The sequence below is a fragment of the Erythrolamprus reginae genome, chromosome 1 (genome assembly GCF_031021105.1).
Source record: "Erythrolamprus reginae isolate rEryReg1 chromosome 1, rEryReg1.hap1, whole genome shotgun sequence".
NCBI classification, from domain to species: Eukaryota; Metazoa; Chordata; class Lepidosauria; order Squamata; family Dipsadidae; genus Erythrolamprus; species Erythrolamprus reginae.
The window spans coordinates 401294041-401317725 of record NC_091950.1 but is presented as its reverse complement, the minus strand read 5'-3'; the positions used below and the strand labels follow the sequence as shown (position 1 = coordinate 401317725).

The window sequence follows — 23685 nt, the reverse complement described above, 5'->3', positions numbered from 1 at the left end:
GAATAAGAATAAGAATAATTTATTAGATTTGTATGCCGCCCCTCTCTGCGGACTCGGGACGGCTCACAAGAACATAAACAGTGTACAAATCCAATTTTAAAATACAATTCAAAACCCTTATAATAAAATAAAATAATCACACAACCAATCAAACCATACACCAGCCTTGACAATTAGGGTGTGTGTTAGTTTCCCCATGCCTGGTGGCAAAGATGAGCTTTTAATAACTTATGAAAGGCAAGGAGGGTGGGGGCAGTCCTAATCTCTGGGGGGAGTTGGTTCCAGAGGGCCGGGGCCGCCACAGAGAAGGCTCTCCCCCTGGGTCCCCCTAGACGACATTGTTTAGTCAACGGGACCCCGAGAAGGCCAACTCTGTGGGACCTAATCGGCCACTGGGATTCGTGCAGCAGAAGGCGGTCTCAGAGGTATTCTGGTCCGATGCCATGTAGGGCTTTGTAGGTCATAACTAACACTTTGAATTGTGACTGGAAATTGACTTTGCTTATCAGAAGGTTGCAAAAAATGATCATATGGCTCTAGTTTATGGAATTGCCAAGCATCAGTATTTTGATCATATGACCATGGAGATGCGACAGTGGTTCTAAGGGGGGAAATAGTCAAAGTCACTTTTTTCAGTGCCAATGAAACTTTGAACAGTCACTAAATGAACTGTTGTATGACAAGGACTACCTGTACAAGCTGCCAAAATCTGAGGAACTACTAGATGACAACAAAATATTAGAGCATGATATATTTCCTTGCTAGAATTTGCAGCCCAAATATGTAGCTTTAATGCCACCGATTGTACTAAAATGCAATTTTATGTATTCATTTTTGTCTTAATGATTAGTTAATCTAGTCATAGTGATTTATAATTCCTAGTTTATGTCCTATTACTAATCCTGCCCTAGGCAATTTGGATCCTTGATGGGGCTTATTCCAAAGAAGACTCCTCTGTCTTTAAGAATTTGATGCTTTAATAATACAACCTCGAAATAAAAATTCAACCTATTTGCTAACAGGATGCAAAAAAGCAGATCCTGAGAGAGACAAGGATCCTTTAAGAAATGCTGGATTTAGCCAGTTACATAAGGATTAAATCCTTTTTGTTTGTTTAAAAGGTGTGAAAGTTCACCTTGGAGAATATTTGCGCAGCACATTTTATACATATATTCCTTCCTTATTTCATAGTTAATGTTTGCTGTGCTCATAACGTTATGAGTGATGGATATATATACATATTTAGGGTTCTTTTCCTCTTGCTGTTATTAAAATTATATCACTGAATTCCTCAACCTTGTAAACAGGAAAGAAAAAAGGGAGAGATCAAGTGTTTCATGCCTATGGTCCTCAGGATTATTGGTTCTAAATCCTGGGAGCAAAATATAACCCTTTAGTCAAGAGTTCTTGAAGACAGCTTCTGGTGGAGTGAATGGATGAAACCTACTAGAATAGGTCAACAGTCATGAAGGAGGTCTCTACAAGTGATGTGGTACACTAAGAGCACGTCAAGATACGAAAGGCGCCCTGGTCAACCACTAGGAGAAGGGAAACTCTGACTGCAAACCTCCACTGCTTTGTGGCTATATCCATCGTTGGAAAAGGCTTCAGGAGTAAACCAAAATCCAGAGTCGGAGTCCCGGAAGTAGATCGTGACTGTGTACAGCTACGTTCTGATAACTCCTGCGACGTAGCTGGAACCAATCGTATTGTCCTTTGCCATCCCATTGGATTATTTCAGAGACTTGGAGAGGGAGGATCTGCTGCTTGGGTAACAGTCCATCCTCCATACTAACCTACCCAGGCTTTGTGCTCTGGGGAATCCAGAGCATATACCATGGTCTTTCAAGACCAAAGGATGCCAATGCAAGTCAAGAGCTTAAAGAAGTTTATGAGTTCCATGAATAGCATCTGATCCAAGACTTTGAGTTTTAATATTGCCCAGCTTAATATGTTTCAGAAAAAATTCTCTGGTTTTTTTTCATCAAATGCTATTCAGAGATATATGAAATTCAGCTTTATGCCTAAGATAAGACTCAAACTCAAAATCTCGAGGTTTCTAGGCTAATGCCTTAACCATTACACCAAGCTAGCAGACTATCATCAGGACCGCCTTCTGCTGCACCACCTCCCAGCCGCCGATAAGAAGAGTCGGCCTTCTCCAGGTCCCGCCAGCCAAATAATGCTGACTGGCAGACCCACAGAGAAGTGCCTTCTCTGTGGTGGCTCTGACTCTATGGAACCAACTGCCTCTGGAGAGTCGCACCCTTCCCACCTTACCGGAAGAATAGAGTAGAGTAGAGTAAAGTACAATAGAATAGAATAGAATAGAATAGAATAGAATTCTTTATTGGCCAAGTGTGATTGGACACACCAGGAATTTGTCTTCGTGCATATGCTTTCAGTGTACATAAAACAAAAAGATACATTTGTCAAGAATCATGAGGCTCAACACTTAATGGTTGTCATAGGGGTCAAATAAGCAATGAAGAAACAATCAATATTAATAAAAATCTTAGGATACAAGGAACAAGTTACAGTCATACAGTCCTAAGTGGGAGGAGATGGATGATAGGAATGATGAGACAAAACTAGTAGAAATAGAAGTGCAGACTTAGTAAAAAGTTTGACAGTGTTGAGGGAATTATTTGTTTAGTAGAATGATGGCATTCGGAGGGAAAATGTTCTTGTGTCTAGTTGTCTTGTTGTGCAGTGCTCTGTAGCAACGTTTTGAGGGTAGGAGTTGAAACAGTTTGTGTCCAGGATGCGAGGGGTCAGTAAATATTTTCACCGCCCTCTTTTTGACTCGTGCAGTATACAGGTCCTCAATGGAAGGCAGGTTGGCAGCAATTGTTTTTTCTGCACGATATGGTCCTCTTCCATTTATAATCCATATTTAGTTGGTTAGTCTATATCAGTGGTCTTCAAACTTGGCAACATTAAGACTTGTGGACTTCAACTCCCAGAATTCTGCAGCCAGAATACCTGGCTGGAGAATTCTGAGAGTTGAAGTCCATACGTCTTAAAAGTTGTCAAGTTTGGGGACCCCTGGACTATATGTTCTGTTGAAACTGACCGTGTTGCCAACTCTTTTGCATGATAATAAAAGAAGAGGTCCATCTAGAAGCATCCTCGTGGCCCCAAGGGGAAAAAAACCCCAGAAATCCAGAACAATTCTATTGAAATTACCCTGCTTAGGCAAAAAGAAGCAAAGCTATATAGGATGCAAATGGAGATAGCAGTTGTACTACTAACCTGCTCGGAGGTTGCCCAAAATTATTTCAGTCAATCCCAAATAATTGCTCTTTCTTTTGCAGTCTTGAGTGATGCAAGATGACAAAATTCACAGTGAAAGCAACACCTGGATGAATATATATTTCAGGTACTATTCCCCACTCCGCAAACAAGGAGACAGTGAAAAATCCAGTTGAATTGCAACTTCACCCCTGAGCTTGCTATTTATCGTAAGACTTATAAGCCTATTCACCTGTGCCACATGTCAAATGTTCAAGGGGGTGGAGACATAAAGGAGGAGAGGGCTGAGCTGCTGGCATTGTACCAAGGAAGGAGCTCTCCATAATTATAAAGAGGACATTCACAGAGGCTATCACAGCCGTAAACTAAGCTGACCTTTTTGTTGGGCAATGTACATTATGTAACCAGCTATGGCAACCTGCCTTAAGAAAAAAAAGGGGGGGGGCAATCAACTTTTTGATGTCACTGTTTCAGAAGTCAGGGTTGTTGTATTTTTAAAGTGATTTTATTAGTTTAGAACAAAAGGTGGAAGATTTCCAGCAGTAAAGCAATAGGTTTAAGGGTTAGGGTTAGGGTTGGTTAGGGTTAGGGTTGGTTAGGGTTAGGGTTAGGGCTAAGATTAGGGTTAGGGTTAGGGTTAGAGTTAGGGTGGCTCACAACAAATACAAGAAACAATAGTAAAACAATCCAATTAATCTACATAAAAAAGCGATCCTTAAAATTCTAGTTTTTAAAATACAGTGTTCCCTCGATTTTCGCGGGTTCAAACTTCGCGAAAAGTCTATACCACGGTTTTTCAAAAATATTAATTAAAAAAATACTTCACTGTTTTTTCCCCTATACCACAGTTTTTCCCACCTGATGATGTCATATGTCATAGCTAAACTTTCGTCCGCCTTTAATAAATATTTTTTAATAAACTTTAATAAATAAACATGGTGAGTAATAATCTAAATGGTTGCTAAGGGAATGGGAAATTGTAATTTAGGGGTTTAAAGTGTTAAGGGAAGGCTTGTGATACTGTTCAAAGCCAAAAATAGTGTATTTACTTCCGCATCTCTACTTCGCGGAAATTCGACTTTTGCGGGTGGTCTCAGAACGCATCCCCCACGAAAGTGGAGGGAGCACTGTACTTCCATAAAAACTTCCATAGCATTTAGATTTAGCATTTAGACTTATATACCGCTTCATAGTGCTTTTACAGCCCTCTCTAAGTACAGAATCAGCATATTGCCCCCAACAATCTGGGTCCTCATTTTACCCACCTCGGAAGGATGGAAGGCTGACTCAACCTTGAGCCGGTGGTGAGATTTGAACTGCTGAACTACAGCTAGCAGTTAGCTGAAGTAGCCGGCAGTGCAGCACTCTAACCACTGCGCCACCCCGGCTCTTAGGCAAAGCAAAGGGGAGACCTTCATATAGTGACCCAAAGAGTAATGTGTAGCATTATTGTGATGCTGTAACATTTACTTACCTTACAGAGGGGCCCGTAATACAAGTGGATGACGGGAGAGGAAAAATTATGTGTTGCAAGACAGAGGGAAGAAGAAAGGGAGGACGACAGATAAGATGAATGGACAGAATCAAAAAAACTGGAGGACTGTCCTTGGAAGACCTGTGAGGTATTGCTGGAAAGAAGTCAAGAGAGCAAACATTGGTTCACGAGGCCACCAGGAGTCAATTCCTACTCCATGACCCCTAAATATTGCTACTACCCTGTTTCTCCATGACCCCTAAATATCGCCACTACCCTGTTTCCCAGACCCGATTGGGTCTGATTTTCTTTTAGGTCCCAAAATAAGCACTAGGGCTTATTTTTGAGAGCTTATTTATTTTCACCCCTATGTACAGAAGGCCCACTTCTGCTTGCTCTTAGCCACACAGTGCGCTAATATTTATTTTATTTATTTATTTATTTATTTATTTATTGGATTTGTATGCCGCCCCTCTCCCTAGACTCGGGGCGGCTAACAGCAATGATAAAAAAACAGCATGTAACAATCCAATTAATAAAACAACGAAAAACCCTTATTATAAAACCAAACATACACACAAACATACCATGCATAACTTGTAATGGCCTAGGGGGAAGGAATATCTTAACTCCCCCATGCCTGGCGGCATAAGTGAGTCTTGAGTAGTTTACGAAAGACAGGGAGGGTGGGGGCAGTTCTAATCTCTGGGGGGAGTTGGTTCCAGAGGGCCGGGACCGCCACAGAGAAGGCTCTTCCCCTGGGGCCCGCCAAACTACATTGTTTAGTCAACGGGACCCGGAGAAGACCAACACTGCCACAAGGCAGGGAGGGTGGACCTACCCCAAATGGCCCCCACTGGCTTATCTGAGAGGCCCTGCACACCGTCCATCCTCACCGTGGCACCAATACACCACTCAGCCTCCTCCTCCTCCTTTATGGCCACGAGCAAGCAGACGTAGGCCAGCGCGCACATGGGCCCCTGATGCACACAGTTGTTGGTGCTGCCGCCATGAGGCCAGTGTTGGGGTGTGGGAAAGAAGGGACGAGGGTCGCTCAGAAAGTAATGCATCACATTTTTTTTCTTGAACAATTATTTATTGAACACAATGAAACTTACACACAAGAAAGAATGATGTTTCTTCTATACTCGCTATTTTCCACGTAATCTCTGTCCCGTTCTATGGCCTTTCTCCAGCGAGACACAAGCGCGTGTATGCCCTGTCGGTAGCATTCCTTATTCTAAGGGCCTTACCCTCTGTTCTTCTGTTCCGTTCTTCTAATGGCCTCACCTTCTGTGCCCAGTGACTAACTGTACTTCTGTCGACTGCAGATTCTCCATAAACTGTACACAAACATTTGTGAATGTTCCCAACAGTTTCTTTCTTCGCAGTGAGAAATTCAATGACGACATGCTGCTTGTAACGTACATCACTTACAGACGCTATTTCAAAACACTGCTGCAGCTACGCTATCTGTCTGAAGAAATGCAAAATTTACACACGCAATTCAAATAATGTATAGTGATACCTCGTCTTACAAACTTAATTCGTTCCAGGACAAGGTTCGTAAGGTGAAAAGTTCGTAAGACAAAACAATGTTTCCCATAGGAATCAATGGAAAAGCGATTAATGCGTGCAAGCCCAAAATTCACCCCTTTTGCCAGCCGAAGCACCCATTTTTGCACTGCTGGGATTCCCCTGAGGCTCCACTCCATGGGAAACACCACCTCCGGACTTCCGTTGCCAGTGAAGCATCCGTTTTTGCGATGCTGGTATTCCCCTGCTGGTATTCCGCTGCAGCATCGCAAAAGCGCTGAAGTCCAGAGGTGGGGTTTCCCATGGAGGGGAGCGTCAGGGGAATCCCAGCAGTGCAAAAACGGGTGCTTCGCTGGCAACGGAAGTCCAGAGGCAAGGCATCCCAACAGCGGCGGCAGGTTCGGAAGGTGAAAATAGTTTGGAAGAAGAGGCAAAAAAATCTTAAACCCCCGGTTTGTATCTGGAAAAGGTCGTATGACGAGGGTTCATAAGACGAGGTATCACTGTATATCTAAAGTTCCACATTCGTACCATTACTGTAAGATGAGAAAAAAATTGTGGTGCATTACTTTCTGGGCAGCCCTCGTAGCAATGATAGATTTTGATACCTGGGCACTGATTATTAATTCCCTTGAACTTAATTATTATTTTCCCTGGAAATTAAAAGTTTGACGTAGTGGTTAAGGTGCTGCCTAGAAAGCAGGCGACCATGGGCCTACTTTCGGCATGAAAGCCAGCAGGGTGATTTTGGGCTAGGCCCTCTCTCAACCCAACCCATTTTACAGGATGATTGTTGATGGGAAAGTAGGAAGTAATATTAGATATATTCACCACCTTATGTTATTCCCCCACCCCCAAAAAATATTAAAGATGGAATATCAATGAACAATAAATAAATTTCAATAAATATCTCACAGTTCTTCCAAGGACAGTCCTCCATCTGTTTTTGTTATTTGTTTATGATAATGAATTCCCTACCATATTTTTGGATTGGTATGAATTCATTATCATAGAATGTGACAGCCATTAATTTAGGGTGGTTCAGACAGAGTAAGCAGAGAATAAATTTAAGCTATGAATTGCTATATCGACTCCTCAGGAGAAAATCTGCATTGTAACAGGATACCAAGGCTAGATGCCTTCATTTAGTTATTTATTTATTCATCCATTCATTCGATTTATGTCGGCAAATCTGTCTTGCAATAACAACTTTGAACTGCTAACCTTAATCCTAACAATAAATCGAATGATAATAGGTTGATTGGGTTCAAAATTCACACTCCCCCTGGTTTATTGATCAAACTATGATAGCCTGGATCATCCATAAGTTTAAGCTGTTTTTTTTAAATTATTATTATTTTATTAGTTTATTTACTAAGTTAACAACAAACAAAAATACTTTAAAAAAATGTGCCCAACACCAATAAAAACCCACCACCATTTAGGGGGTTATATTATTTACAATAAGTTTCAATTTCTCCCTTAGCTCCGGTTTACATTTCTTTACATACAAAAAGTGATTTGAATTTATTTTTCACATTGTCGTCTATAAGTTTAAGCTGTTAACTGAAGTTTGCTAATTGTAATGGCAAAGTTCTTACCTCATTCTGAGGCAGAATCAGATAAGTTATATTGAACCTTAGACTTTACCTGCCTCCATACTCTTTACCCTTCAAAACCAAAAGCAGAAGATATTATTTCACATATTTATTATTTACGGGGTGGTTGTGCTGGTGATCGTGGGAGTTTTTTAATCTCGACTACCAATATGTATTTATTGTAATATCGTTCCAATATTGTGTATTTCGATGTTGTTAGCTTCCCAAAGTCATGTTCAGAAGCAACTCATTAACCTCTGGGAGAAACAGGAAGGGTGATTTCAAATTAATTCTAATACCTTTAAAGAGCTCACATGTGTGTAGACATGATAATAAGATCCATACTTCAGTACTCATTCATTACCTTGCCATATTAATGGATGACGAGAGCTCAAGTTATTTGCCCCTTGTGTCAGCCGGGGCTTTGAGCTTGCATTATAATTATATATTGTATCAATTAATTAGACACCTCACATTGGCTTGGTTACTTTAATAGTAATAGCAGTGACATATATAAATTTATTTGTCCAGCCTTCCTTGCTCCCTGTAACTGGAAAACATAAATAAACAAAACATTGCTAGCAAAAAAAGATCTACTGTCAGAAGAACTGTCATATTCCCCAAAATAAGACACCCCTTAATAATAAGTCCGGTCGGGCTTTTGAGTGCATGGCACTAAGGCCAAGGACTTATTTCAGGGTTCAAAAGAAATATAAGACAGGTTCTTAATTTTGGGGAAACATGGTACACCCTACGTATGCAATGATAAGTCAACAATTCCGTCTTCAAAATGACCCTTCCAAAAATAGGGAAATTCAGTATTTGGAACTTACGAGGAAAACGTTTGGACTGTAGTTAAACCAGTTTCACTGCTCCATAAATATACTGTATTATTCAGAGTATAAGATGCAACTTAGTTTTGGGGGAGGAAAACAAGGGGAAAAAGTTTTGCCTCCCAACAAAAAGCACAGATTATATACACTGTTTGCTGTGTATTTCTGTGCATGTATGCCTGACCCATAAAAATAGCAAAGTACAGTGATGCCTCGTCTTACAAACGCCTCGTCATACAAACTTTTCGAGATACAAACCCAGGATTTAAGATTTTTTTGCCTCTTCTTACAAACTATTTTCACCTTACAAACCCACCACCGCAGCTGGGATGCCCCGCCTCTGGACTTCCGTTGCCAGCGAAGCACCCTTTTTTGTGCTGCTGCGATTCCCCTGAGGCTCCCCTCCATGGGAAACCCCACCTCCGGGTTTCCGTGTTTTTGTGATGCTGCAGGGGAATCACAGAAGCGCAAAAATGGGTGCTTCGCTGGCAATGGAAGTCCGGAGGTGGGGTTTCCCAGCGAGGGGAGCCTCAGTGAAATTGCAGCATCGCAAAAACACGGAAGTCCGGAGATGGGGTTTCCCATGGAAGGGAGCCTCAGGGGAATCCCAGCAGCACAAAAACGGGCGCTTAGGCTGGCAAAAGGGGTAAATTTTGGGCTTGCACACATTAATCACTTTTCCATTGATTCCTATGGGAAACATTGTTTCGTCTTACAAACGTTTCACCTTAAGAACCTCGTCCCGGAACCAATTAAGTTTGTAAGACAAGGTATCACTGTATTAGAGAAATTATTATTAAATGTACATTGTGGTAGTATATTAATTCCAGAAAGTTTTCTTAAATGAAGTCATACTAATTCCTCCCAATTATTTAAATAAATCGACTCCAAACATGACTAGGTCAGGGTTTAACTCAGCTGCCTTATCTTAATACTACAACAGGACACTTTAACATTTCAGACAATAATTGCGCACAGGTTGTTAAAATTGATGTGACTTTCTGGAGATATAGTTATTCTCTGCTATTTAAAAGAAGATACAATAGCATTGGGCCTCTTCAGATCAAGCATTTATTTTAAAAAGCTTCTTCATTTTGTTAAGTTGTCTAGAACAAGAATGAAGCAGTCTTTAAAAAAACAAGTCTAATAATTTGAACATCCTATAGCAGTGATGGTGAACCTTTTTCTGCACGGAAGCAAAAATATCAGCAAAAATGGCCAAAATCTGATGAGACTTCGTGCATCCCTGCACCTGCACAGAAGCCAAGTCTCATGCTGACGGACACATGTGCACTCACTAGATACACCCACGCCCAAGACAGCCTTGGAGGGCACACCAGAAGTGCCGAAGACGGCAGACCTTCATTACTTGACTGCATAGCTAGAGGTATAACAAGCAGGAAGAGGGAGATTGTGATCCCGCTATATGGAGCACTGGTGAGACCACATTTGGAATACAGTACTGTGTTCAGTTCTAGAGACCTCACCTACAAAAAGATATTGACAAAATTGAACGGGTCCAAAGACGGGCTACAAGAATGGTGGAAGGTCTTAAGCATAAAACGTATCAGGAAAGACTTAATGAACTCAATCTGTAGAGTCTGGAGTACAGAAGAAAAGGGGGGGGGGCATGATTGAAACATTTAAATATGTTAAAGGGTTAAATAAGGTTCAGGAGGGAAGTGTTTTTAATAGGAAAGTGAACACAAGAATAAGGGGGCACAATCTGAGGTTAGTTGGGGGAAAGATCAATGGTCCACCTAGTCTGCCCTTATACTATTTCCTGTATTTTATCTTAGGATGGATATATGTTTATCCCAGGCATGTTTAAATTCAGTTACTGTGTGGATTTACCAACCACGTCTGCTGGAAGTTTGTTCCAAGCATCTACTACTCTTTCAGTAAAATAATATTTTCTAATGTTGCTTTTGATTTTCCCCCCAACTAACTTCAGATTGTGTCCCCTTGTTCTTGTGTTCACTTTCCTATTAAAAACAATGTTTCGATCATGTCCCCCCCTGCACTTATGCATGCCCCTTACTGACCTCTTAGGAATCAGGAGAGGTCAACGGTGGATACTCTAAGGCAGTGATGCCGAACATATGGCATGGGTGTCACAGGTGGTACATAGATCCATATCTGCTGGCATGCAAGCCATTGCCCTCCAACATGCATGTGTGTGCCAGCCAGCTAATCTTTGGCTCGCACAGAGGCTCTGGGAGGGTATTTTTGGCTTCCAGAGAACCTCTGGGGGAATAGTGGAGGGCATTTTTACCCTCCACTGGCTCCAGGGAATCCTTTGGAGCCTGGGGAGGGCGAAACATGAGCCTACTGGGTCCACCAGAAGTTGGGAAACAAGCCATTTCCAGCCTTCAGGGTGCCTCTGGGGGTGGAGCGAAGCTCTTTTCATCCTCCCCAGGCATTGAATTATGGGTGTGGGCACTCAGGCATGCATGATAGCATGTGAGCACACTCTTTTGGCACCCAAGGGAACAAAAATTCACCGTCACTGATCTAAGGGCAAAGTTTTGGGGGTTAGGTGATGATACCACAAAGTCAGGTAGTGAGTTCTATGCATCAACTACAAGAAAGTCGTATTTCCTGCAGTTGATTACCTTTCTCTCCCCTTCCTCAGTCTTTCCTAACACACTTAGCCGCCCCGAGTCTTCGGAGAGGGGCGGCATACAAATCTAAGTAATAAATAAATAAATAAATACTTTCTGCTTGTCAAGCCATTCAGTGATACATCCAGCAAAATAAGACATTTATTGCTAAACCCTAGCCAGGTAATGAGCTAACCCTGGCAGTCCGCCACCCCCAAATTCATATCTGTCTGAACAAGGAAGCCTGTAGTAAGGCAAGGACAGGAGGAGGCTGGCTATAAAGTTATTTTTAGATGAAAATGTCAGACAACAGCACTGACGGAAGGAGGAGGTACTTATTCTCAGCCTTGATTCATTGACGTTCTATCGGTCACTACTCGTACTACTCTGAGTAAGTGAGAGACTTTGTGATTCCTGGCTGTTCTCCATGAATGGTGCATAGATTGGCAGGCTGCTGTACTTGGGCTGCCGACAACCCAATTTCTCCACCATATGGACAGACATAACACAGAGCCTTGATGAATGCTTGGAGAAGACCAAAGGGGACAAAAGATGAAACAGGCATTGCAATATTGTGGTGCTGTCCACATCAACAATGTCCTTGCATCTGACATCTGGACGCAAATACAAAAGGCCATCGCTTGCGTCATGACATCTCACGTTCTATCATGTTTTCATCTTTGTGATTTGTTTTTGACCCTTACTAGCACCCAGACCTACTGAATGGCTCTTTGCTGTTATTTTTTTGACATGGGATGAAGGCCTGCTAGAAGGCCAGATGTCTTTAAATGCCAAATGGCTTTTCAAAAACTTAGGTCTATAAAGAGAAATTGTTCGATGCATCCAGGAACAAACAAAAAACCAAAAACATATATACAATTCCTAATATATACAATTCCTTAATAATAATAATAATAATAATAATAGTAGTAGTAGTAGTAGTAGTAGTAGTAGTAGTAATAGTAGTAGTAGTAGTAGTAGTACGGTAGTTGTTGTTGTTGTTGTTGTTGTTTGTTGATTTGCTATGGTCCCTCTGTGGTTCAGTTGGCCAACCTAGTTGAGGTTGAATGCTAATCATAAAGCGACATCTCCTATTTTAATTCCATTACACTGGGGAACAGCAATTTTGTTATCTTAAATATGTGACTTGTTTTCAGCTACATTTGGCCTCTGGATCCAAAAATAACCAGAATTTTTGTCTATCACGTCAACCTTTTAAGCTACAGGATATCCTCAAAAGTCATACAAATTGTGCATATAAAGGAAAGTAAAGTAAAATCCTAGCAAATATACTATATACAAAGAATAATTTAATTCATAACAAAGGCTATAATCGTTACTGCAAGTTAAATTGTGTTCATACAAATAGTTGTTCTTTTAGTGAATGGTAATTATACATATTAAGGTGAACATTTTTGCTTATAGTTTTTTCTGGAGTGTTTCATCTGTGGACATTCTTGCTTGATGCTCCAACAATAGTCAGCCATCATATGTACATCCCGGTGAAGGGCTACCAAAATTTTTACTACTACACTGTGGATGTGGCTTATGCAGGACGCCCTGCATTTTCTTTCAACATCTTTCAGTGCAAATTAGTTGCTCTGGGGTGGAGCTCCATTTTTGCTACCCCACTGCGTTCCACCCCATCCGGGCAGTAGCCCACCCCTGGTACATCCTATCTACCTTGATACCTTGCTTCCATGATCATCAAATCTTGGTGGAATCACTCACCCTGCTCATCACTGACTGCATCAAGATTTTCCAGGAAGTTAGCAAGATGGCTATGTAAAAAATGCAATTTGATGCTCATGTTGCCTAATTAACTATATATTTATATATATATATATATATATATATATATATATATATATATATATATATATATATGTCACATGTTTAAGCTGAATTTGAAAATTAAGGGAGACTAGGATAGATCTATTTCGGCCTTATTTTGGCCTCATCAGCTAGCCATACCCACTGGGACTTGAACCTGCAACCTTTGCCTTGTAAGGCAGAGAATTATCCTCTAGGCTACAGTATCCAATCCCTTCAGCTCTGTACCAGGGAAGGGTTACATTTTGTGTCGAATCACCCTGGTATATTGAAGGAACATCACAGCTCCTTTTTTGTCTCTCTCTCTCTCTCTATATATATATATATATATATATATAATGAAGGTATGGCTAGCTGATGAGGCCAAAATAAGGCCAAAATAGATCTATCCTAGTCTCCCTTAATTTTCAAATTCAGCAAAAAAAAAACATGTGACACATACAGATAGAATTGTCGGCTATCAATAAAATTAACTGCCTTGGAAATGGCCCTGGGTTAGGCTGAGAGGCAAAAAAAGGAGCTGTGATGTTCCTTCAATACACCAGGGTGATTCAACACAAAATATGTAACCCTTCCCTGGTGCAGAGCTGAAGGGATTGGATACTGTAGCCTAGAGGATAATTCTCTGCCTTACAAGGCAAAGGTTGCAGGTTCAAGTCCCAGTGGGTATGGCTAGCTGATGAGGCCAAAATAAGGCCGAAATAGATCTATCCTAGTCTCCCTTAATTTTCAAATTCAGGAAAAAAACAAACATGTGACATATATATATATATAGGGTGCAGAGAAAAAACTTGACGTGGTAGAAGAAAGTTTTGAAACCAGCATGCCTAATTAACTATAAAAAAGCTCAAAAATCAAACTCAACAGAAATTGTGTTACAAATTGTTCCCCAGAGTTATTTTTCTTTTTTCCTCTATGAAACATTTCTTCTTATTCCAAAGACGTACATCAGAAGCACCTATGATAGAATAGTGGTTGTAATTCATGGTAACATTTCCCAGTGGCAGGACATTATCCTTCACTGCAATAACCATTCAAGGTCAGCAGAAACTTCTCCAACCGGTCAGACAGCAGATCAATTGCAGAATTTCACATTCCAGCCTGGGTAGAAACGGGGATAAATTCTGATTTTTTAAAAAAAGGCTTATCATTTTAAGTGCTCACGAAAGACAGCCAATGTCATTCATCTGCAAAGAAGCCTGGGGTCATTGTTACTAGAATAACCACATTTTAGAAGTCAAGAAGGCCTTTTATAGCTGGCCTTTACCCTGAGAGTTTGAAGTGTGTCCTCAGTTCCTAGTCAATTGTCCCCACACTATCACCATTGTAGGGTCACTTAAAATGAGACAAAAGCCACTAACTAAAGTCACCCAATAAACTTTCAATGCAACATTAAACCTGTTCCAACTTAAGCCACCCTTTTAAAAACTGTATTTGGTGTATTAAACCTCTTGCAAGTAGAAAGTGCCTAGGGTAGTGGTGGGGAACCTTTTTTGGTTCATGTGCCAGAAGGGTGTGTTTGTGTGAACGCTAGTGCGCACGTGATTGCCCACACTCATGCCGTGTGCACTCCTCCCTGTGCATACGCCCAGTAATGGGCAGCCAAATTTTTTACTGCCACACTATGGGTGTGGCTTATTTTGTAGGTGTGGCTTAATGGTCATGTGACTGGGTAGGAGTGGCTTGCCAGCCATGTGACTGGGTAGGAGTGGCTTGCCAGCCATGTGATCAGGTGCGAGTGGCTTGAACAATCATAATTGTTCAAGTGAACTGTTAAGTCCTTGGCTTACAACCTTACCAGTGTCGCTCACTGGGGTGACAATTTGCTTTGGGTTTCCCGCGCTCTCTTTCCTGGGTTGCCGCTCCCCACCTCAGGCTGGGTAGCTAGGTGAACGGGTGCTGCCAGAAGCATAAATGCTGCCAGCGCCGCTTCCACCCAAGCCTTCTGCTTGCATCTCAGGTGGGAAGTGGCCTCCTGAGGCTGGAGGGGAGCCGAGCAGGGGAGAGGGAAGCTCATCCGAGGCCAGGAAGGAGGAAAGAGGAAAAAAGCAAGGAGCGCAGATGCATCAGCAGGGAAGAAAAGGAGAGCTAAGCCGAGACCAGTAATCCAGGAAGTGACAGCTGCCGATCAGCAGGAGCTGTGCATGCATCTTCATTTACACCACTGGAACTGCGTTCCACCTCATCCTGCCTGCTGCCTGCGCCCCCCTTAAAATTCCCCCCCCCCTTGCAATCCACCCACAATATGAGGCTTACTTTAAATGTTCCATCCACAACATGCTGAGTAAAAATCTTGTGAGGTCCTTGAACTGACATAAATTGTAAACCTCTGATAACAAATAGATGGATGCAGCAAAAAGAGCACTTCCTTCCCCAGTTTTCATTGTGTGCTGGTGGTTGTAAGCTAGTTTTTTAGTGTTCATGGAGTGGAGACTATTCTAAAACGAGGAGTGTAATAAGTACCCAAGCTGTTTTCATTTGGGCTTCAGGAAACTTTTTTTTTATTTTTTAAATGTGTTTTTATTGATTTTTCACATTATACATATCATAGCATTCCCTTTGAGCAGAACTATAACCTTTTATATACATTATTGCTATATTTATACAATGTAAACATCATCATTATACTACTTTTCCCATATTTTGTAATAGTCTGAGTCATTTTGTCCTCTACGTTCTATGGTTAATTTGTCCATTTCTGCACAATCACATATAGAAACATAGAAGATTGACAGCAGAATGGTCCATCTAGTCTGCCCTTATACTATTTCCTGTATTTTATCTTAGGATGGATATATCGTCTTGATTACCAAATTTTCAATGGTTGTATTAGTGTTCCTCCAGCATTGTGTGTATGCAATCCTAGCAGCTGTTGTGATGTGCAAAATCAGATACAGTGGTACCTCGTGATACAAACCCCTCGTGATACGAACTTGTGATACGAACCCGGGGTTCGGAAATTTTTACGAACCCACCGCAGATCGCAAAATGGCGCTCCGCTGGGTGCCGCCGCTCCCCCAAATCCGAACCCGAAAAGTTCAGGTTCGGGTTCTGGTTCGGGAGAACGCCGAGAAGCCCCCCGGCTGTTTTAAAAGGTGACAGCCAGGCGGCGGCGCCCAGCGGAGCGCCATTTTGCGATTTTTTTTCTTTTTGCACGGATTAATCGCTTTTACATTATTTCCTATGGGAAACAATGTTCCGTCTTACGAACATTTCGCCTTACGAACCTACTTCCGGAACCAATTAGGTTCGTACTACTGTACTTGGTACTTTTATCGTACTGCCTTTTGAAAATACCTAATTAAAAAGAGTTCTGGGGGAGATTCTACTGTTATTCCTATTATTTCCTGTGACCAATTTTTTTATCTTTGTCCAATATTTCTTCACTCTGGGGCACGACCACGGCGTGTGAATGAAGGTGCCTTGCTCTTTTTTTGCATTCAGGAAAAGCTTTTTAATTGGGCAGTTCAAAGATCATCTTTACAGATTCTTTGATGAGTTGAATTTCTAATGTCTTTTGCAACTTTTTTCAAGTTCTTTCTGTCTTGCAAGTTTCTTTAAAGATAGAATCATCAAAATGATGTATTTTCAAGTCTGAGCCCAGCTGCTATTGGCACCAGGAAGCACATTATTTCTTTTACTTTTCTTCGCATCTCAAATTTAATAATATGGCAGTGATGACATAGTATTCTTGATTAGCCTGTTTCCATAACTCCCACAATCGTCAGGTAATGGGAAATTGCATGATATGATATTTACCTTAGTTTCACTGGTAGGTATTACAGGACGAAGTCTGTTCTTTTCTTGCTAAAAAACAAACTGGGACCCGGATATAGCTCCAATTAGTATAAATACTTCTTTGCATATACAGTGAGTACTCAACTTATAACCACAATTGTGACCAAAATTGCCATTCCTAAGTGAGGAAGATTGTTAAGTGAGTTGCTTAACTTTTTTTGCCATAGGTTCGCCATCACGGTCCTAGGGAGTTGGGTGGCATATAAATTTAAATAAATATTTTATTTTATTTATTTTATTTATTCATTTGTCCAATACACAAATGCATAGGAAGAAAAATAGACATGTGGTAATATATATGAGGGGGAAAGTTAACTTAGAGGAGAGGATATATGAAAGGAAGAGAATATATAAGATAGGTGGAAGAAAGGAAAGACAATTGGACAGGGGATGAAAGCACACCAGTGCACTTATGTACGCCCCTTACTGGCCTCTTAGGAACCTGGAGAGGTCAATTGTGGAGAGTGTAAGGGAGAAGTGTTGGGGGTTAGGGGTTGACACAATTGAGTCCAGTAATGTGTTCCACGCTTCGATAACTCGATTGTTGAAATCATATTTTTTACAGTCAAGTTTGGAGCGGTTCGTATTAAGTTTGAATCTTTTGCGGGTTCTTGTGTTGTTGCTGTTGAAGCTGAAGTAGTCATTGACCGGTAGGACGTTGCAGCATATGATTTTGTGGGCAATACTCAAATCGTGTTTTAGGCGCCGTAGTTCTAGGCTTTCTAGGCCCAGGATTGTTAGTCTATTTTTGTAGGATATTCTGTTTCGAGGGGAGGAGTGAAGGGCTCTTCTGATGAAATATCTTTGGACATTTTCAAGGGTGTTGATATCTGAGATGTGGTATGGGTTCCAGACAGATGAGCAGTAGTCTAGGATGGGTCTGGCATAAATAAACTGGGAGGAAACCACCTCTGCCCCTAGTCATCCTGATTGTCCATCTCTGCACTTTTTTCTAGAGTCTCAATGGCTTTTTTATCACATGATGACCAAAACTGGATGCAATATTCTAGGTGTGGTCTTACTAAGGCTTTAAAGAGTGGTATTAGCATTTCCTACAATGCTTTCTGTGTGGCTCTGTTTACTAAATGTGGCTGACCTTGTCAGTCTCTGCCCCATTTAATAGACTTGTCTGCAAACCTTGGCAGCATATAATAATCTCATGTGACTTAAGTCAATTGGGAGGCAACTGGCTTCTAAATTTAATCACTGCAAAGTTGTGTGGAAAGCTACCACAACAAGCAAATGCTCTGTCCTACACATTGGGAAGAAGAATCTGAACTCCAAAGACGAACTGAATAATCAAATTATCACAGATAATCCCCACTCGGTTAAAGACCTTGGTATACTAATTACAAAAGATTTAAGTGCCAAAGCCCACTGCAACAACATAGCCAAGAAGGCTTCAAGAGTTGTAAACCTAATCCTATGTAGCTTCTGCTCTGGCAATCTCACACTACTTACCAGAGCTTACAAAACTTTTGCCAGACCCATCCTTGAATACAGCTCATCTGTTTGGAACCCATATCGCATCTCAGACATTAATACCCTTGAAAATGTCCAAAGATACTTCACCAGAAGAGCCCTTCACTCCTCCACTCGAAATAGAATACCCTATGAGACTAGACTTTCAATCCTGGGCCTAGAAAGTTTAGAACTAAGACGCCTTAAATAAGATCTAAGTATTGCCCACAAGATCATATGCTGCAACGTCCTGCCTGTCGGTGACTACTTCAGCTTCAACCACAACAACACAAGAGCACACAACAGATTTAAACTTAATTTAACCGCTCCAAACTTGACTGTAAAAAATATGACTTCAGTAACCGAGTTGTCGAAGCATGGAACTCATTACTGGACTCTATAGTGTCATCCCCAAACCCCCAATAGTTTACCCTTAGATTATCTACGGTTGACCTATCCAGATTCCTAAGAGGTCAGTAAGGGGCGAGTACAAGTGCACTAGAGTGCCTTCCGTCCTCTGTCCTATTGCTCTCCTATATCTCCTATACCTTTCTTCTATAACTATATCTCTTCTTTTATTCTTTCATTGATATGTTCTATTACTATATCTTCTTTTCTATTATTTCTTAGATATATTTTACTATGAGTATCTCCTCTATAACCTTCATCATGTGTTTTACTATGTGTATATAGATATATACCCACTAAAACCCTCATTGTGTATTGGACAAAATAAATAAATAAATAAATAAATAATAATAATAAAATAAACTGCATTGCCTCTTGCCAGAGCATAAAAACCAAACCAACAAACGCCAAACTACAGACAGCCTTTTAACTTACAACCACAATTGAGTTCCAGAATTTCCCTTGCCAATCAAGGCAGTTGTTAAGGCATTGGGCTTGATTTTATGACCTTTTTTCCACAGCTGTTAAGTGAATCACTGAAGTTGTTAAAGAATCATGTGGATGTTGAATGAATATGGTTTCCCCCGTTGTCCTCGTTTGTCAGACGCCAGCTGAGAAGGGTGCAAATGGCAATCATATGACCCCAAGATGCTGCAACTGTTATAAATACATCACCAAACCCCAAATTCTCATCAAATGTGAGGATGCTCTAAATATCATAATGCACGGTTCCTATTTTAGGTGAGCATTTATTTATTTATTTGTTTATTTATTTATTTATTTATTTATTTATTATTTGGATTTGTATGCCGCCCCTCTCCGAGGACTCGGGGCGGCTCACAACACGTGGAACAAATCATAAATAATCTGACAAATTTAAAATATTTAAAGATTTAAAAAAACCCATATGCTAACAGACACACACACACACAAGCATACCATATATAAATTAAACATGTCCAGGGGGAGATGTTTCAGTTCCCCCATGCCTGACGGCAAAGGTGGGTTTTAAGGAGTTTACGGAAGGCAGGAAGAGTAGGGGCAGTTCTAATCTCCGGGGGGAGTTGGTTCCAGAGGGCCGGTGCTGCCACAGAGAAGGCTCTTCCCCTGGGGCCCGCCAACCGACATTGTTTAGTTGACGGGACCCGGAGAAGGCCCACTCTGTGGGACCTAATCGGTCGCTGGGATTCGTGCGGCAGGAGGCGGTCTCGGAGATATTCTGGTCCAATGCCATGAAGGGCTTTAAAGGTCATAACCAACACTTTGAATTGTGACCGGAAACTGATCGGCAGCCAATGCAGACTGCGGAGTGATGGTGAAACATGGGCATACCTATGTAAGCCCATGACTGCTCTCGCAGCTGCATTCTGCACGATCTGGAGTTTCCGAACACTTTTCAAAGGTAGCCCCATGTAGAGAGCATTACAGTAGTCGAACCTCGAGGTGATGAGGGCATGAGTGACTGTGAGCAATGAGTCCCGGTCCAGATAGGGCCGCAACTGGTGCACCAGGCGAACCTGGGCAAACACCCCCCTCGCCACAGCTGAGAGATGGTTTTCTAATGTGAGCTGTGGATCGAGGAGGACGCCCAAGTTGCGGACCCTCTCTGAGGGGGTCAATAATCCCCCCCCAGGGTAATGGACGGACAGATGGAATTGTCCTTGGGAGGCAAAACCCACAGCCACTCCGTCTTATCCGGGTTGAGCTTGAGTCTGTTGACACCCATCCAGGCCCCAACAGCCTCCAGGCACCGGCACATCACTTCCACCGCTTCGTTGACTGGGCATGGGGTGGAGATGTAAAGCTGGGTATCATCCGCATATTGATGATACCTCACCCCATGTCCTTGGATGATCTCGCCCAGCGGTTTCATGTAGATGTTAAATAGCAGGGGGGAGAGGACCGACCCCTGAGGCACCCCACAAGGGAGAAACCTAGGAGCCGACCTCTGACCCCCCACTAACACCGACTGCAACTGGCCAGAGAGGTAGGAGGAGAACCACTGGAGAACAGTGCCTCCCTCCCCCAACCCCGCCAGCCGGTGCAGAAGGATACCATGGTCGATGAGGTCAAGGAGCACCAGGACAGAGGATAAACCCCTGTCCCGGGCCCGCCAGAGATCATCCATCAACGCGACCAAAGCGGTTTCCGTGCTGTAACCGGGCCTGAAACCCGACTGCCGGGGACCTAGATAATCGGCTTCTTCCAAGGACCGCTGGAGCTGGAGTGCCACCACCTTCTCAACAACCTTCCCCATAAAGGGAAGGTTGGAGACTGGACGATAGTTATTAAGCACGGCTGGGTCCAGGGAGGGCTTCTTGAGGAGGGGGCGCACGAGCGCTTCTTTATAGAGTGATGGAAAAACTCCCCTCCCCAAGGAAGCGTTGGTAATCTCCTGGGCCCAGCTCCGTGTCACCTCCCTGCTGGCCGAAACCAACCAGGAGGGACACGGATCCAGTAAACAGGTGGCGGAACTCACAGCTCCAATGGCCTTGTCCACTTCATCAGGTGTCACCAGGTCAAACTCTTCCCAGACAGGTGGACAAGTACGTGTCCCAGTCACCTCGACTGACTCGTTGTCAGTCGACTCTGTCTTACAATTGGAGTCGAGGTCGGCCCGGATCTGAGCGACTTTATCAGCGAAGCATGCTAATCAGCGAGCATGCTAATCAAGTTTATAGTATTAACGTTGGCATCTTTAAAAAGATAATAATGTCCTTATTTCCACTTATGGGAGGGGCACGACGGCTCAGCAGTTAAAGATAATCCTGGATTCATGACCTAAGCACTGCACAATGGGATGAACTCCCCTTACTTGTCCCAGCTCCTAGCAATAGCATTTAGCATTTACTTACAGGCCTCTCTAAGCGGTTTACAGAGAGTAAGCATATTGCCCCCAACAATCTGGGTCCTCATTTTACCAGCCTCGGAAGGATGGAAGGCTGAGCTAACCTTGAGCCTGATGAGATTTGATCTGCGATACTGCTGGCAGACGTTGATCAGCAGAAGTAGCTTGCAGTACTGCACTCTAACCATTGCACCATCTAGCAGTTCAAAAGCATGCAAATGCAACTAGATAAATAGATAACCACTAGATAACCACTTCAATGGGAAGGTAACAGCATCCCATGCGCCTCAGCATATAGTCATGCATGGTTACAAACACACCCTTTATCTATCTATCTATCTATCTATCTATCTATCTATCTATCTATCTATCTATCTATCTATCTATCATAGGCCTGTTTTATTGCCGACAGAGGCAGGTAGTGCAGTTTCCTCGGACGAAGAAGAAGGTGGGGATGACTTGGAAGAGGGGGGCTTGGCACACAGCCCAGGAAGCCAATCTCCATTATCTTCGGTCGATTCGGATGCGGAAGTCTTGGACCCAGGCAGGCACAAAGTTATGTGTAGAAGAGACCAATTGAGGACATATTACAGGAGATAAGAGAGGCCACCTGTGTTTGGGTGGGGCTCTAGTAATTAAAGCTGCTGATACAAAAGCAGCGTGTTGGTTTGGCCGTTGTGGAAGATTATCTGATCGCAGTTCTTCAGGACCGTGTTTTGCTGTTTTCCGGACTTTGGTTGTTGATTTTCCATGCCTTTGAAACCAAAGCAGAGCAAAGTGTGTGTGTCTCACTTCGTTGAAAGAAGGAGGGCTGTGACGTTTCTTCACAGCTGCTAGTTAAGTACTTAAGGACTGATTAAGGGAATTGTACAGCCTACAAGGTTGTTTTGGGACGAGTGCTCTTTGCAATACAAAGAGGGTGCTTTGTTTCTTTTGAATTTTGTGATAAAGAGCATTGTTTTGAATTTTCAAATATGTGTGTACCCTTGAATTTTTGGGAGGCTCATACTAGAGAGCCCGGCAGAACACTATCTATCTATCTATCTATCTATCTATCTATCTATCTATCTATCTATCTATCTATTTATTTATTAAATTTGTATGCCGCCCCTCTCCGAGGACTTGGAACGGCTCACAATATAACAAATCCAATACATTAAAACAACATCTAAAACCCATAACATCAAAACCATACAGTTCAGTCATACCATACACAATACTATAATAGCCTAGGGGTATCTCAGTTACCCCATGCCTGGTGACAAAAGTGGGTTTTGAGTAACTTACAAAAGGCAAGGAGTGTGGAGGTGGTTCTGATCTCCGGGGGGAATTGATTCCAGAGGGCCGGGGCCGCCACATAAGAGGCTCTTCCCCGGGTCCCGCCAGATGACATTGTTTAGTCGACAGGACCCGGAGAAGGCCAACTCTCTGGGACCTTATCGGCCGCTGGGATTCATGCTTTACTTTTTTCCACCTGTAAAATATCATAAAGTAGGGGACTGCCCAGTTGTCCCATTTTAGAAATTTCAAATTACGTAATATCCAGCCTTAGTGCAGCAAAGACTGAGATCAAAAGACTGTGATTAGGAAATCGATCGTTAGCGTCTCCTACAATTAAGGGGAACCTGAAGGCATCACTGGATTATCTTCATTGTTGAAAACAAGTCCTCCAAATACGGTACATAATCAATATGTCTTGTTTTCCCATACCCACATTTTTGGATTTTGGAACAGGATTATCCAAATTGGTGTAATTATGTAATTATTACACGTACACGTGCTCTTCTGCTTGAATAGCTAGCCTTTCCATAAGAGCTTCATCCACTGGAAATCAAAGGAGTGAACAATTGCAGGTATTTCATGCTTGCAATTATGCCTGCCCAGAAAAAAGGATAAACAATCTCCTCCTATTCAATTTGGCACATTACAAAGCAGTCCTTGATTGTCTTCTTCTAACTGTAAAATGCACCTGAAAGTATTTTCTTGTTTGTAGGAAATACTTATCTCATTCCGGAGGTGGATTCTAACCAGTGAAGGG

General features: G+C 42.2%; 1 protein-coding gene across 1 annotated transcript in view; it reads right to left on the bottom strand.

The window, feature by feature from the left end:
- The window catches only part of POR (cytochrome p450 oxidoreductase), a 111176-nt gene extending 107700 nt beyond the window's left edge, over positions 1–3476 (bottom strand). The window contains exon 1 of the mRNA XM_070735144.1: positions 3256–3476. The gene's annotated coding sequence lies outside the window, so the exon portion shown is untranslated. The remainder of the gene's footprint in view (positions 1–3255) is intronic.
- Between the last annotated feature and the right edge of the window lie 20209 nt (positions 3477–23685).